General features: G+C 37.5%; 2 long non-coding RNA genes across 3 annotated transcripts; both read right to left on the minus strand.

The window, feature by feature from the left end:
- Positions 1 to 7,580: 7,580 nt before the first annotated feature.
- On the minus strand, positions 7,581 to 9,732 carry LOC107310270 (uncharacterized). Of its 2 annotated transcripts, XR_001553541.3 has the most exons (3): positions 9,555 to 9,732; positions 8,775 to 8,868; positions 7,581 to 7,978 (listed from the first exon to the last, which is right to left on the minus strand). It is a non-coding gene; the product is annotated as an uncharacterized LOC107310270 (long non-coding RNA). The 2 variants fall into 2 exon arrangements; XR_014942521.1 differs by lacking the exons at positions 8,775 to 8,868; positions 9,555 to 9,732 and adding an exon at positions 8,300 to 8,447.
- A 1,306-nt stretch (positions 9,733 to 11,038) lies between these two features.
- Positions 11,039 to 16,114, minus strand: LOC116652962 (uncharacterized). The gene is made up of 4 exons (XR_004306231.2): positions 16,018 to 16,114; positions 15,419 to 15,512; positions 14,723 to 14,803; positions 11,039 to 12,883 (listed from the first exon to the last, which is right to left on the minus strand). It is a non-coding gene; the product is annotated as an uncharacterized LOC116652962 (long non-coding RNA).
- Positions 16,115 to 17,180: the final 1,066 nt, after the last annotated feature.

Here is a 17,180-nt window from a genome sequence, read left to right on the forward strand (position 1 = left end):
ACGACCACCATATCCCTCCCATTTTTCCTTTATTCTCTCTGCATCATTTTGATTATTCAGTCACATGCACCTCCCAAGCAAGGCAGACTTTGGTTTCAGGAGGCTGGGAAAACAGCAGTGTAACAGTGTTTCTCCTGTGTATAGACCACCTGATATAACTTCCTGTGCTTCCTAGCAAGTGCATTCTTTTCTTTCTCATTCCTCGTTGCACCCTGAGCAACTTTCCTTCAGTAGACATTCCTACATTTTAATGGATCTTTAAGCTCATCTTTATTTACCCATCCTTAAACTCACTGCTTTCCGTTCACAGCCTTAACCAAAATGTATTTCACACCACGAGGTCTTCCTCCCAAAGTTGCTTCTGATCAGCAGTACAGATTCATCTGCAGCGAGCACCCTGAGCACTGTGCCTCCCCTATCAGCCGTTTCAGGCGGGAGGGAAAACATACCCTATCCGCCTATGATATCCTCTTTATTTCCTTGTTGCAGCCCTTTTCATTTCTCCCTGGCTGTTCTCTGACAGCTGCAGCCCAGGCTCCAATCTGCTGCAGGTGGCTCTTTTTGCCCTTCAGGCTTTCTTCACCATTGTGATGCATTAATGAAGTAGAGCTCCCTGTCAGACTTCATCAGCAGTCTTGTGAAGGCAGAATGAAATCACTTCTATTGACCCACTGGCATATTTATAGGCTCCTTCTTTTTTTGCTGAGTATGGCAGTTATCACCTTTCCATCCCCATGTTGTGTTTATTCAGCAGAAAGCTAAATCACATCTGTGCACAAGTGGAACATTAATCAGTAAACGTAAGCCTCTCATAAAGACTGCTGAACCTATCTAATTACCAGAGCTGGGACAGCTCACAGCACCTACCCCTCAGAGGGGTTCACAACCCCATCAATCCACAGCCCTCCAAGCAGAGCCCAGCAAGCTCAGAGACTTTTTCAGCTTTCCTTTTACTATGCTCTGCCCAAAATGCAACATTTTAAAGTTATCCTGGGCTTATTCCTGGCACCCCTCTTTTATTCTGCAGCCACAACAAACCCAATGGGGAGCATTGCTTTTTTTGTTTGTTTTATAAACAGTGTATCTGTTCTATTTCTTCTTATCAGATGAATATGATAGCTTTAGTTGAAAAGGACCTACATAATATAATATGTAATTTATGATAATAATTGCTTCCAACACAATCTGTTCCCATGCACATCTGTATATGCCTACCCTCCTCAACAATTTTTCATCATGTTGTCCACCAGTTATGAAAATCAGTCACCCTTCTTGATCTTGGCATTGGACATTATCACACTTGCAATTGTATGAGAGCTGCTCCAAAAGTAATGCCTCCTGCTTTATTGTATTGGCCCACAGTGTCATTGGTGGATGGCAGATCTTGGTGGTGTGGAAGTAGGGTTGAACCTTTGCATCAGTATCAGTTACACTTTGTTGCTATGCAACAGATACTGCCCACTGATGCTCATGGGCACTTGCTGAATGTTTGTGGGGATCATACAGTGGATGTCAGCACAGTGAGGCAATGGGTGATGACTTCCAGCAGTAGTGAAAACAGTGTGAAAGGCAAGCCATGTTTCTGATAGTCATGCAGATTTTTATGAGCATGGAATTTGTTTATTGCTGCTGCAAATGCAGAGCTAATGGTTGTGACTATGGTAAAAAAGGGTTTTTTATAGCTGAGAATTTACTCTATAAAAGTGTTGCCATGCTCTTTGATCTGTTGTAATTTCCATGGAAATAAATAGGAAGCATTAGTTTCAGAGCAACTTCCATAATAAAATAGAGTCTAATATTACATCAGCATGGTAGCATTTTCAATAATGATGCATAAATAGCAAAAGGTTTTGATAAACTTTGTGAAAAGCAGTTAACTCAAATCCATGATGAAAAAAAAAAGATGATGTTGGGCAAGATTGTGTTGTATCCAACTCATATCATTCTATGATTCTATGATTTCATTTCTTAATGAGATTACAGATTTGTCCCCCCAAGCTAGCTGTATGGATAGATATAATTTAGCTTCAGAAAGATTTATGGGTTATTCTTCCTTCAGTCCAATGAAATTAGTAGTTTTCCTTCTGAGTTTCAGTTACATTTCAGTCTTTTTCTGAAAGACTGCTCGGCTCCATCTAGAATACATCAGATGGATTAAAAACTGTTTAATTTGTGAATCTTAACAGAGAGAGGCATCAACTTCTGGGGATATTTTTAGGCACTAGTCTTTTATTAGTCTAGTGCTATTTTTAACAGTTGGGGGAAAAAATGCAGATAGATTTTACCAGTGAGATAACTTATATAATTTACATATGACAATTCCAAAGAGAAAATGGTTTATTTTAGCAACATGCATTTTAATAAAATTTAATCTATGAATCGGGATTATACCCTGTATTTATGAGAGAGAAAAGTAGCTCAGATTTGGGGTTGAGAATCAATGTGATACTATACGGCAATTAAAAGAAATAAATTTGGCCCTTGACTGAGTGATGAAGGGAACATCAGACAGAAACTAGATGTTTGAGCCATAGTGAATTCTTTACAAAAAAAAGCAAAAACTCTACTTGGTAATGGCTTCTAAGTTCATCACGTGAGAAAGTAGAAAGAGAGAGCTCCAAGAATTAATTCAATAACTAGAAAGCCTGATTACTATATGAATCTAAAGAAACTCCATTTAGTATATCCCAGTATATTTCAGGAGGAAATATGATCAATTAATTACTTAAATTGGATACAAATTTTAGATGTTAGTAAAATTATTTATCTAAGTGGACAAAAATGCAGCCACAGACAGAGCTTAGTCACTTCTGCAAACAGATGCTTTATTAGAATAAGATCTGAGACAGTATTAAAAATAAACAACTATTGAGACAAGCTACTCAGGTTTGCATTGGTTTCTCTGTAACAGATATAATCTAAGATAATAAAACCTCTAAAAATAGATGCATATTTCAGTCAAAATTTGCTGCACTTGATAGATAAATAATTTGTTACTATTTTAAAAGATTAAAATATGCAAGCAGGTAAACTTGTCCTTTTTGGGTAAAGTTTTCATATTCAAAAGAGATGTATCTTCATTATTGGATAATAATAGTCCTCATTCAAAGTCTGAAAATGTTACTGACAACAAAATGGATAATTAAATTTTTAGGGGCTTGACTAAGTTATTAACTGAAACTATTAGACCCAGGAGGAGATGCCCTAGAAATTCATATTCACTAGAATACAAGTTAATAGGTATTAGTTGCAAAGTTCATGTAAACCACACACAGGAATTCAAGAAATCCAAATATAGATTATTGCAATAACTGCTCATTGGACATGCAGCCTCCTTTAGCTTACCTGGCAGAGGTTTTAGGGAAACTGATGGGTTTAATTAGAGATCTATAAAATTCTGTTTAGTGACTTTCTTATCTGTGCACTTAAGTGAGCTTTTAGTTCTTTCCATCCAAAGGAAGGCAAGAGCTCTAATCCTTATGAATTCTTTCTGAATAATGTGTTGGTTTAATCATATAATCATTATTGGTTGCCTTTTCTAGGTGACATCATTAAACTATTGTTGGAAAATAGCAGGTAACAACATCTCATCAAAACAAACAAGCAAACAAGCAAATAATAATCACTGCTGGTAATTTAACACTGATGGATTCTCAGGTTTCCTCACCATTGATGTTTATTCATCAGGTTTAATTTTTTTTTCCACAGGACCAAAGAGTGGACCTGGCCTTGAATGACACTATTTCAAGTGATTTTCAATCTTCATCTCTGTTTGTAAAGAGCTTTTGGCATTTCCTTTTAAAAGTAAGCTAGAAATCCCAGATAAGCCCTTATTTATGACATCTGAAATCTTTCAGATACAATAGCCTTGTAAGTATGAATTAACAAAACTTTATTATCTTATTGTGAGGACTAAGATTATTCCAAGAAAAGCCAAATGAAACTAGAGGATCTTCCTCCAGGATCCGAGTATTTAAAAGAATCTCATCATGTATGTGGAATTGATTACACTGTTTTGAAATAAAAGATTCAGACAATGCATTTCTTTTTCTGTTGGTAAAATAACTGCAGTGCATAAGCAGCTTGAGATCTCAGCATCCATATTCTTTATGTATAAGATACTTTGTCTGTCTTCTCCTGACAGAGAGGGGTTATTCAGCCAGGGAACTGATACAGCCTGAGATTATTTATGTTCCTTGTGATGTCAAATAAAAGAAAGGAGATCATGTCTGCATGGATATGTGTAAATGCAGCTATAGAACAAGAATCATGGATATCTCTTCATCATCATCTAATAGCAATACAGTTACTACAAAGCCACCAAATATCAATTTATCCCTCAAACAGTGAAGATGTCAGGGAAGCAGAGAAGGATGGTGTCATCCAAAAGAGGACTACTTCTGTTAGAAATGCTCAGCTCTCAACTTTTAGCACAGTTTTGATGTTTGAAGTAATACCTACTACTTGCTTTCAGAAGAATACCACCACAGAACTGTTAGACTGGACATTATTTCCTGGTCTTACAATTCCAAGCAAACAAGACAAGAGAGAATCTACACATGTAAGCTTGGGTAACTTTTTGCCCTTCCACCTGCCATTCTTTAGCTTGCATTAGTAGCAATAAATTCAGATACTCAGATATCCTTCTAAACTCATGATTGAAGAAAATTACAGACTTGGAGTGTGCTTTCCATGTCCTCGTTTAACTTTTCTATCTCCAGATTCTATGATTTATTATTACATCAAAAGAAGCACTCTAAGTGAGGGATCCATACCTCTCAGGATTAGATGGCTCATTTTATTTGGTCAACTTTACCTTTAGAAATACAAACATTCCTTTGTCAATACTCTATGAAAGGAGTGGTAATTTGTTGAAGATCAAATACTGGCTGTTGTTTGTCGTAAAAACAATCTCAAGTTCGTAATAACATTGACCTAAATGATCCCTACTTGGTTGCACAGACAGTGCTGAGTAATCCTGCAGACTTCATGAAGACTGCCACTATGTGTTCCATCACAACCGGAACGGAGAAATTTCACCCAAGTAAACAAATTAATAGCATTACCTTGGGCCTCTAGGACTCTAGGAGTAGTCAGGTTTGGCCTCTGGATACCCCTCACAAAATAATTCTGAAGCAATATCCTCAAAAAAAAAGATAATCTTTGCTGCAGAACACAAGAGGATATGAGCTGAAATAACATTTTAGCTGAAGGCAACAAAACTTCTACCTATGCTATGAAATGATCCAGGATAAAATAAGGATGCACAAGGAGGTTCTTGAAGAGTATTATCCACACTGTGAGACAGTGGTCTGTTATATGAGTTACCTTACACTCATAAAAAAGTCTGTCTGTGGACAATGGGACAACCTCATCTCAAATTATCTAGAAAAAGAAGTATTTTAGATCTTTCCAAGCTTCCAGTCATAACACCACTATTTTGGACTTACATACTGTTCATGACAGACTCTTCTAGTTTGATACCTTGACTGTTTTCCTTGATATCTTGACTGTTATACATCTGTATGCAAAATCAGAATCCTGCTGAGGTAGTGAGGGTTAATGCCATACCTTTCATTTTGACTAAATGGTAGAAAGAGTAGGGGTGGAAGGGATGGGAATAAGTAAAAGAAAAAAGGAGAATAACAAAAATCCACAAATGCTTTTCTCAGCATTATGTCAAACATGTTTACAGAACTGCACAATTAATAAAAAAAAAGCTGCACTAGAGTCCCTAATTACTATTCTACACAGGGTGGAATACTTCTTCATTATCCCTTTTTGAATTGATTGTGTACATCAAACAGTCAAGATATAAATAAAATATGCCTGCATGCATAATACCCTCACATTAAAGCTGAAGGCAATTAACCTATGATTTTTCATTAATTAAATTAAAATAGCCCTCTGAAAATGCCTCAAATCAAAACAATTCTTTGCAGTGTAGATGTTTTTGTTTGTTTTTTTTTTTCTTTCTTTCCGTGATGCAAGGAGAGTACTTGTAAAATTGTTGGTCCAGTCAAATTACAGTAAACCACCTCTATTTTATCAAAGGCTACCAGTTCTCTTCTGTGACTACAGTGTTCTAAGTGCTAAGCTCAATTACAGTATTGGCTTTATTATTCCATCATTAAAATAACGGGGATGCTTTTCCACTGTTTAGCATATTGTTTATATTCCATTTATTACTAATTATGGTGATGTTCTTCATAGAAATGCAGTGAGTATTGACCTGTTCAGAAATTTGGCCTCAAGTTGTACCATACAGGTTGGACATAGTAAAAATTAGGCTCTGGAATGGGCTGCCCAAGGAGGTGGTAGAGTTGCCATCCCTGGAGATGTTTAAGAAATGTTTAAGTTGTTGCACTGAGGGACATGGTTTAGTGGGAAAATATTGGTGATAGGTGCACAGTTGGACTAGATGATCTTGGAGGTCTTTTCCAGCCTTTGTGATTCTATGACTCTATGATTCTATGAAAAAATATCTGATCCTAGGAGCAGGCCATATTTTTTGTCACAAATTTATATACATAACAAAGTTGGACAGTGCAAGGATTTAATAGGGCTTTATGGTTATCTCCAGTTAACAGAATTTATGCTGCATTACTAGACAGTAAGTCTGCTTGCTACTACATACACAAATATATTTCTTGTTAATCACTCTATTCAGATAAATGGGACTGTTCTAAAGACACCTTCTGATGTTTATTTGCTTTGTCAATTGTGAGGATACACAATCATAAAACAGGAAAAATGTATTAGAGCTAAAATATTTAGTGGATGATAAAATAATAATTAAAAAAAGGTACTGTGTGAAATTACTGCTTCTGAGATATGATTGTGTGCTTTCCTTGGATTTACATAATAGCTACCCTTATGGTCAGTCAAGGTCTCAGATCTGGATTTGTTTGGTTTTGTTAGGGATTTTTTGTTTGTTTGCTTTTATTGGGTTTATTTTGAAATCTGAGGATTCAGAATTAAGATAGTTCTGGTTACTTACAAACCTCTGATAGTAAGAAGACACAAAATAAACTGTTGCCTCCAAGAAATAAACCTTCTCACTGTAGAAATGTTTGATTAAGTGTCACTCTTAGAAAAGGGAATTAAAGTTTTCAAGTGCAGAAGACATGAAACAGTGCTGGTAGATTCTTCTCTATTAATCATACATGCCAGTGTGATAGCAGGAGGACAAGGCTGTGCTCCATCTCCAAAGCATTGCTGACAGCCCTGGGACCACATTCAAAAAAGAAGAGAGATCATTTATTGTGGGGCAAGGACAGGCTTTTCTTCATGCTTTTAGCATCCAAAGAAAATCCAGCATGGATTTTAGAAGGTACAACCAAACAGCTGCTGTAAGTCTCACAGGAGTAGCAATGACACAAAGAGAATAGCTGTGCTTACTCACAGAAAGTATAAGTTGAATATTGGAATGTGAATGGATAAGAACAGATATTTTGTTATTTCTATCTTGTCAGACATCGTAATTTGATATCTCTTGCTGCAGGGAACAAATTGCCTTGGTTCTTGTTCCTTTGTAGGGATAATATTGACCTTACTCATGTGCTTTGAGAATAAGTACATTGAAGATTGAACAGAATTTAATGCATATGACAATTAGTTATTAAATGAGACCAGTAGATATATATTTTTTGTCATGTCTTCAGATCAGACAAGTTCAGAACCTCTTCTCCATTTTTTAATAGATTATACAAGCCTCAAGACTTTGACTTTCTACTCAGGAGAATCCCAAACTTCTGATAACCACAGAGCCTTTTTCACTATTTTTCCTCCTTTGCTGTTGGAAAGTAATGCCCAGCCATTGCTTTTTCTTGAGATCTCTGGTGTAATTCACACAGTGATAGATCAATAGTTCAATTATACTAACACATGCTTTTTTGTTCAAATATTCATTGTATGTTTTCCTGTTCTCCAGAAGGAATTAATTTTAGATGGTGAAGGCCCCTGAATCTTGGTCAATCTAGAGAAGCAAAGGGGTGAAATAAGTCAGGCATATCTTTTCTAACAACAATACAGAACATCATCACAGTTTAACTTCTTGAGATTTAGCAATTTAATGGGAAATAATGATCATAAATTTCACAGTGAACTGCAGTTTCAACTACCTATTTTACCTCAGATGGTCTAACTGATTAACAATCTAATTAAACTCAGAATAATTGTTCTTAACCTGTTTTTAGCTTTGAAGATAACTACTTCATTTTCGGTCCTGAAAGAGAGCTTATGGGCCTAAAAGCTTTTCTTGCTCTATTACAGATCCTATTTTTCCTACAAATCTCACCTTGCATTTATTGCTGCATATGAGCACAATTGGCATTCGGTTGAATATTCAAAACTACTTCCTTTCTAGAGCAAAAAATAAATGTGAACTCTCATTGAGGTCACAGCAGAGGACATGGAAAATTAATTATACTACCCATAAATCTAAAAAGAAGCCATCTCATATTTATTTTTAAGCTCAAATGCTTGCAATTAAAAAAATAATATAAATAAATAAATAAATGATTTTTTTTTTTTTTAAATGGCTTTAGGAAATGTAGTGTTAGCAGTTAGACAGAAGACTTCTCTTTCTACAAAATGTCTACAAGCTATTCTTCCATATTCTTCATGAAAGACAGCTTTCAGCTCATAAACTGTCACCCTACTTCCATTTATAACAAGTAAATTGAGTTATTATCTTCAGCCAAGAGTAGGTAACTTCTAATGTTCTTTGCTTCTGCTCTTCAGTTTTAGGTTGTCAGAGAAGAGCTACTGACCTGATAGTTAGCTGATGCTTTCATACAGTAAATATTTGTTGTAGTTTAACTCAACAGGAAGCTCAGCACCACCCTCTATGATGGCATAATGCATCTGTGGACAACAAACAGAAGAGCCACTGATGTCATCAGGGCTTCAGTAACGCCTTTAACATGATTCCCCATAACATCCTTCTCTCTCTGACTCTCTATGACTTAGAAAGATATGGACTCGAAAGATGGGCTGTTCAGAAGACATGGAACTGGTTGCAAGATCATACCAGAGCATAGTTGTCAACAGCTCAGTGTCTGGATGGAGGTCAGAGGTGAGTTGTGTCCCTCAGGGGTCAGTCCTGGGACTGATGTTCTTTAATATCTTCCTAAATTACATTGACAGTGGGGTCTCAGTTGCCCTCAGCAACTTTGTGGATGACACTAAGTTGTGTCATGTGATTGACATGCTTTAGGTATAAGGTACCATCCATAAAGACCTAGACAGGCTTGAGTAGTGGGACCAGGTGAACATTATGAGGCTTAATAAATCCAAATACAAGGTCTTGCACCAGGTTTGCACCAGGATTGTGACAACTTCCACTATCAGTACAAGCTGGGGGATGACAGGATTTAGTGTAACCACTCCAAAAAAGACCTGGGAGTGCTGGTGGATAGCAAGCTGTGATTCAGCAGTGTGCCCTCACAGCTCAGAAAGCCAACTGTGTCCTGGGCTGCATTCAAAGAAATGTAGCCAGCAGGTTGAGGGAGGAAATCCTACCGCTCTTCTCTGTACTGCTGAGACCTTACCTGGAGTACTGCATCCAACTGTGGAGTCCTCAGTACAGGAGAGACATGAACCTGTTGGTGAGCAAACAGAGGAGGGACACAAGAGATCCAAGGGATTAAACACATCTCCTACAAGAACAGGCTGAAAGAGCTAGGTCTATTCAAATTGGAGAAGGCTTTGGGAGATCAGAGAGCAGCCTTTCAGTGTCTAACTGGGGTCTGTAAGAAAAGGGAGCAGAATCTTTAGCAAGGTTTGTTGTGATAGGACAAGGGGAAACAGTTTCAATCTAAATGATTTAGAAAAAATAATTTAGGTTGGACATAAGGAAGAAGTAAGTTTTATATGGTAAGATTAGTGAAGCACTGGCACGGCCTGCCCATTCAGGTGGTGAATGCCCAGTCCTTGGAGATATACAAGGTCAGGTTGGACAGGGCTCTGAGCAACCTGATCTAGCAGTAGATGTCTCTGCTTACTGCAGTGGAGTTGGACTAGGTGACCACTAAATGTCTTTCCAATTCAAAATGTTCTATGATTCTGTGACAACACAATCACTGACCAATCATCAACCAATGCCTGAACATTTCCTGAGCAGTGACAACCCCATAGCCAATTCCCCCCAGTTTTGTAGTTTTGCATGATATCACACAGTATGGAATATCATTTTGACCAGATTAGATCCTGCTTCAGTACCCTACAAGCTCCTTGTGCACCCTCAGCCCGTCACTGATAGGTCAGCACAAGATGCTGAAATTTCTTTGGGTCTTTGCAGCCACTGCTTGGCAACAGCTGAAACATCTCTGTGCTATTGATACTGTTTTCCTGCTTAGTCCAAAACACAGCCTCATACCAGACACTATGAAAAAAATTAATCCCATTCCAGAAAAAAATGACAGCTGGTTCCATATCTCTATTCTTCAGACGAAATGCATGTATGGATAATAGTGCATTGCATTAGAGATACTTTGGCTCTGAAAAATAAAAAACAATAAAAACATGGAGACTGTAGGCTACTGTATATATTTTTACATCCAGCTGGAGTCACTTCATAGGAATACACATCCCTATACCTGTGCTATGAAAATCATTTTTTGCCTGGAAAAATAACCACAGTGAACAAAGGAATGGGACTCATTGCATTTCTGAGGGATTTGTGGGATTTTGTGATTCTATGCAGTGGAAGGAATGGAAGAACACATATCTCCATTACATTTTATCCTTAAATTAAAACAATATCAATAGCACAAATAAAATAGAATAAAGTATGCCACTTATATCCATCTTATACACAGGACATGTACTGGGTCAGCATTTCTCTTTCAAAGTTACCTGGACTTTGTATGTAACTTCTTGTTACACTTTCTGCCTGTCATCTGTTTTTTTAATTCTCTTCAACTGCAGTTTTCCTAAAAGGTACCCAATTAAGAAGTTATATTTGAACCAAGTCTGCAATATGCAGACCAGTGTCTTAAATACCATAGGTGTCAATAAAAGAGAGCATCACATGTTGAAATAGAAATTGAGATTTTTTCCTTTATTCTGTGCATGTGAAGCATTTTATGCTTTATGCAATGTTATCTAAAAAAAAAAAAAAAAAAAAAAAAAAAAGATTTCTCCACTCTTCTCCCTATTTCTAAAAGAAAAAAGAACTTGTGAAAAGATACTGAGAAAAAAAAAAAATTAAAAAAAAAAACATATTTGGCAAACTCGGGTCTTTCTGGCTGCAAAATACTGGCTGCAAAATACTCCCTCACCAAAGTCTCAGGGGATGTGCATAACTACAAGAACTGAAACTGCAAACAGCTCTGGTGTCACAGGCTATCACATGGCTTCCTATGATTATCACCTAAACAGACAAACAAAAGAGGAAAAACTGTTATCAAATTCAGAAGGAAGGAGAGTGGGAGCACTCTGCCTGAAGTTTTGCCTTAATGGAGAGTCATCACAGCTAGCTTCATCCAGAAAAGCTCTAGTGTACGAGACAGCCAGGATAAGCAGACACATCACATGTCAGGGCATTAGCCTGGGATTTTCTCTTTTATGTCATGCTTAGGATATTTCAGGATGAACAAAACATTTTAACAAGTTTAGGAGTCATGGATAGCTATGCTGGTTTTCAAACATTATTTTTGTCATTTTCATTGACTGGAAAGAAACAGGGATTATAGACAAAGGATTCTGATTGCACAGAGCTTCCTCAGACAGGGCTCTGAAGGTTTGCCGTAAAACACTTACTGTCTTCCACAAGGCCAAGAGGAGCCAGGAGAACACAATTTAACCATGATTCTTTTCGCAGCAATGGAGAAAAGCAAGAACAGAACTAAAATTGCAAATGTATGTAAAAATCACATTAAACAATATGCTGAACTGTCATGAATGCATACCCAAGAGCTGCTCAGATTAGGAACTGAACAGAGTGTCCAAAAGAGCTCTGCATAGTTACATCTCAGTGACGTATTACTGCTTGACTGAACCATCATTCATGTAAAACTTCCATTTGTAAGTGTTGCACTATTTTACTTTTAAAAAATAAAAAATAAAAATAAATAATGAATCCCTAGTATTTCTTTGTGGCATCTGCTTTACCAAGATAAAGAAAACAAAACAAAACAAAGCAAAACAAAACATGAGAGTTACAGAATTGTTCTAGTATGAATGGCCTGAATAAGAGCTCTTGTCATTCTCCTATCTGTGAGATTACAGAAGAAACAATCATTTAAATTAATCTAAATTTCCTAAATAAAGAAAAAAAGTAGATATAATTCCAACAAACTATACATTTAGTGGGTCTGTCTCTTGAAGTCATTGCACTATACACTTCTGTAATTCAAGACAAACAGAAGATAAAGGCTTACAAATTCAAATTCAACACATGTAATGAAACAGATACAGCACAGTGTGTCTTTTCCTAAAATTAGGACTGTGATAGAATTCAAAATTGCTAAATAAGCTTAATTCTTGTCTCACATTCTAGGGATGAACTCACAGCCTGAGCTCTCCAAGTATTTATGAGCACTGGCTTTTAAGACCAGTGCAGCTTCCAGTCTATTCCAACTCCTGTTAGAGCACAGTCAGATAGTACTTAAAGTATTTACACTGATCTAGGAAAGGTCCAACCTCCAGACTCCCATGGGACATGTTGGGGAGTTTCAAGGCTTCGATCTTGTGCTCCAGGCAGGCACAAGCAACAACTTTATTTTCATATAATACCCGTTCCCTCTATTCAGTGATGAAGAAGCAGAAAGTCTTCCAAGGAAGAGAGCTGGAGGGTTTCCTTTGTAGCTGAAGGGTCCTTGGACATAAATGTTGCCTCTGGTTCAGTCTTCTGGCACATTTGATGTGGGGGTTATTGCTGGGTGAGAAACAATACAAGGCATGGGGGGTTTCTGTTTTGATCTAGGGCTTCTTTTAAGCTAAAATTTCAGAAAACATCATTTATCTGGTATATAGGGGGCCTTCCCTCTATTAAAAAGGACTTTGAGATGTTCTCATTCACTCTCTTTTTAAGTCTGCTGAAGTTATATAGAATTCATGCTAACTTCCTGTTTGAAGAGAAGAAAAGAATTACTTTCTTCAAGGGACTCCACCAAGGCACCAACAGCCAGCCAAGCAGAGCTAGATAAGTAGGAATTTATGTGCTCCAGGTTAAGTGAAAGACAAAGGCTTCCAGAGACCAGAGTTCCCTCCAAGGCAAGGGAAAGTGAGGCAAAAGTCGAAATGGTGCATGAATGTGAACTATAAGGATGGTGGATGCACTGTGGAAAGTTCAAAGGTGCAAAATGGAGCTAAAAAGTAACTCAAGACCAAAGCCATAGGTATCATCTCTCTATTGGCTTTGCTCTTCCTAAACTTGCTGGTAGTGCATGAGAAAGAGATGATGTGAAATCTTCTACAAGTGACAGGGAAAACGAATGTTTAATGTGAAAAAGAAAGTATCCATGGAGGGTGCGGAGAGGGTGAGAAGGGCAAAGGGCTGCAACAAGATTACATTTGCTGCAGGACTATAAAAGGGAATGAAAGAGCCAAGCTGCCAGCTGCAGTACTCAAAATAAAAGGATATTGTAGCAGTTAAGGTGCAGAGGTCTGGGTGTGAGTACTAGTTGTGACCACTTGTGACAACAAGAGAAGTTGCAGTTTAAAGATATTCTGCAGAAGAAATATTTATAATACTGCCTCTGGGATATTTCATGCAGGTGAAATGCAGCATATGATTTCTGGTTGTTCCTGTGTTGCAAACAGTAAATGCAAGTGATATATGTCTAATTTTACACTATTGCAAGTGTTAAGGTCTTTCAATAGGTTAAAAAAAAGCAAACAATCTGTAGTAGATGATATTAGAAATAAAGGCTCTGTCTGTTCATAGACAAACAGCCTTAGGTTAAGAATTCCCTCACCACAGAGGACAAGTGTCACAAGGTCAGGCTTCAGGTGAGATCAGTCTATGGGCTGTACATCTATACTGCACTGCAGCTGAAAATTATGCAAGGGAGTAATGACTAGCACAAAGTAACAAGTGACAGTGACACATGCAATGCTTTTGCAGAGTAAAATATCCCGATAACTCAAGATAGTGTATTAGATGTAAACAGGAAATAAACTGGTTTTATCCTATGTTCAAGATGCTTGGTTAATGAAATAAAAGGATTTCTCATTAACCTTTCAGACTGCATCCAAAAATTAAGAGTTCAGCAGGATTAGATCAATCTGTGACACATGCACACTTCCTTTGCCCTGGTCCATTTAGTTCCTTATGACAAGGTCATACAAATGATGTCTAAATTTCTTGGACTCAGTTGAAAAGAATTACTTTACTCTTGTCCACTGCCCTTTCAAATTTGTCCCTAAGCTGGCATGTTCTCTTCATCAAGCCTTTTACGACCCTCTGTGGAAATGCATGAAAGTATTTTCCATGGAGGGATAGAATGCAGAAGCAAGAGTTAGTGTGTTAATGTGCTAAGTAACTGTAAACAAAACAAAACAAAACAAGAGAGAGAGAGAAAGGCCCAAGAATGTGTGCACTGAGTGCTGTGACATCAGGTCTAGTTCAGTCTGGAAAAGCAGATTTACAGGTGACAGGCAGATATGGTGACAGACAAGGTGCACAGCCAAGGCCACAGCCCCTTCATGGCAGAATGCTTTGGGGAACTGAGAAGAAGGTATTGCTGCTATTTCCAGTGTTCAGTTTACTCACTCAAAACTGTCCATCACATCTTCTGTATCTCTCAGTGTTCATTCTTCTGGGTAGAAAAGAAAACAACTCAGGGTTTTCAAACTGTAAAGAGTTTTGAAAATATTTATAATATTTAAAGGTATTCTGTGACTCAACACATTGAATATACAAATCAGTTTTTTTCAGCTACAACTCGTCTTCCTACAGTTCTGCTTTTTTTTTTTTTTTTTGGTTGGTTGGTTGGTTTTTATTGTCACTAAACTGACTTACCTCTCCTTCATATGCACTTAGTTAAAACATGCTTTCCTGACAGATCGTCAGCAAGATGGGAAATTCAGAACGAAGCCCATGTAAGGCAGTCACTCACTTTAGTGTTTTGAAAAGTATGCTCAACTAAGCAACAAACAGTGTTAAATTTCTACCAAATAGTTGGACATATTTAGCAGCTTCTTTTGTTTGAAAATAACTCACTGAAAGACTCAAAGCTTTGCAGATTTACTTGTCAATAAACATTAATGTGCAAATTGTTCGTGGAAACATCTTGCAGCCTATGAGCAGCTCAGACTCTTTGTTGCTCCTGCTGCCTGCTCAGTGTTAGTACCATCACTCACAGCCATGCTAGTCACCTGGCTGGGTTTCTGCTTGCTCACAGAATGACTCCTAAAGAGCTTCCAAAGGCCACCTGATGTTTTAATTCAAACACGTTTGTTATCTCACCTATCATGTTTGCTTCTCACAAACACCCTTCTGAATGCAGGTCTACTCAGCAAATATTGATGGAGGCAGGGGAGGCAGTTTTTGAAGCATTTGCCTAAGGCAAAAAATGTAAGAATCAACTCATTATTTTGTGTACCACAATTTCAATGTTTTTCAGACAGATATCTGCAAGAAATCTATTTACAGAGAGAAGAAATTCCACAGTATCTCCACATCAGGACCCTCTAAGAACATCTCAACGTGGACAGCCAAGAATTGAGATGTTCGGCCTCCTTAGGCACTTTTTGAAATTCTCATTCACTGTGGGTTTTTTTTCCTAACAAAGCCATAGTGCTTTTCCCTCAGTCTTGTTCATCTTGGCTTATAAAATTTTCATAACATAACATTTTGGGGTATCATCTTTCAGTTATAATTAAATTCAGATAACTTGTAATATGCTTTTTCCTTGGGGATAGCAAATTTACAGTAAAAAGAAAAAGAAAAAGAGAAGGAGAAAGAGGACTGTGCATATTAAATGACAGGGTGAACTCTCAAATTATCATAGATTTAACATTTACATTTTTCAAGGTCATGTGTCAAATACAAATGAAATAATGAACCTTTGTTACTCCATGGTATCCCATGCCAGGCAGTTTACGCATCAGCAACAATACAGAGGTTTTGATGAACTGCACTCCTGCGCCCTGCTGCTCTAACCTGGAAGTTAAAAAGCCAGCAATTAAGTTTCCAAAAAAGAGCAAGAAAGCCAGGAAAAAAATAATGCGTCTATGAACTGCCAGTATTCTTAATTGCAGAATTGTTACTTAGCACAGAACTAAATAAAATATGCAGAAGAAAGGTAAATGGACTGGAACAGGGATGTTAATGAAAAGGTTGAGTAGGCGGCAGTGATAAGTTTCACATCTGACCCTTGAGACACCTCAGGAAAACAGCAAGGTGGGAACATGGGAGAAAAAGAAAGTGCTGAAGGAACAGTTATTTACACTCCCATGATGGAGTGTACAACAAAAACATGCATCAAAACTACTCTTTCAGAAGACATAGGGCTGAGTGAAAGAACTCTGACCAAATTGGATGGTTTGTTTTATTCTAAACTATGTCACTACGGTGACTTCCAGAAAGGTTAGTTATAGTTAAATATTTGCTGCAAAGGAGGCTTGTATTATAATTCAGCTTAGGATGTTGTATCATTAGAGAACCATTTTCGCTTGGTACATGCATCTTTTCCTTTTTTTCTGCTCTTCTTTCAGCACGGAATAAAACAAAGATATAGATAATTTTTCTGTTCCTTATGCTTAACTGGGAAATACAGTTTAGTCACCTACATCATTGTCATGAGGGCCAGTTAATCTTCTAGATATGTTTTTGCAGCAGTAAACAGAAAGACTGCTGAGCACTAAGAGCATATTGTATATGCTATGGAGGCAGTTAATGATCCCTGGTGCAAGAGAGCTTGAGATAAGCCCACATTTGGGATTGGTACCCAACAGAATTTTATGGGGTAAGCATTTTGTTTTTTGGGTGGTACTTTTGAGAACGAGGCTAAACAAACCCCTACAGGTCAGTTCCATGAATTATTGTCTACCATGTATGTTTGAACCATATGTTTAATGTCACTTTTGGGAGAGCCCTAGCCTTGTGGGTGTCTTGCTTTTCCATGCATCAAACTAAGCAGAGGCCACAGAGCCTCCAGCACTTGTGTGATTTCTATAGTGAATTCGGTTCTATCATTCCACAGCATAACCACAGCATCAGGTAGGAG

Source organism: Coturnix japonica, chromosome 2, assembly GCF_054131305.1.
Source record: "Coturnix japonica strain WE chromosome 2, WE-NBRP24, whole genome shotgun sequence".
NCBI classification, from domain to species: domain Eukaryota; kingdom Metazoa; phylum Chordata; class Aves; order Galliformes; family Phasianidae; genus Coturnix; species Coturnix japonica.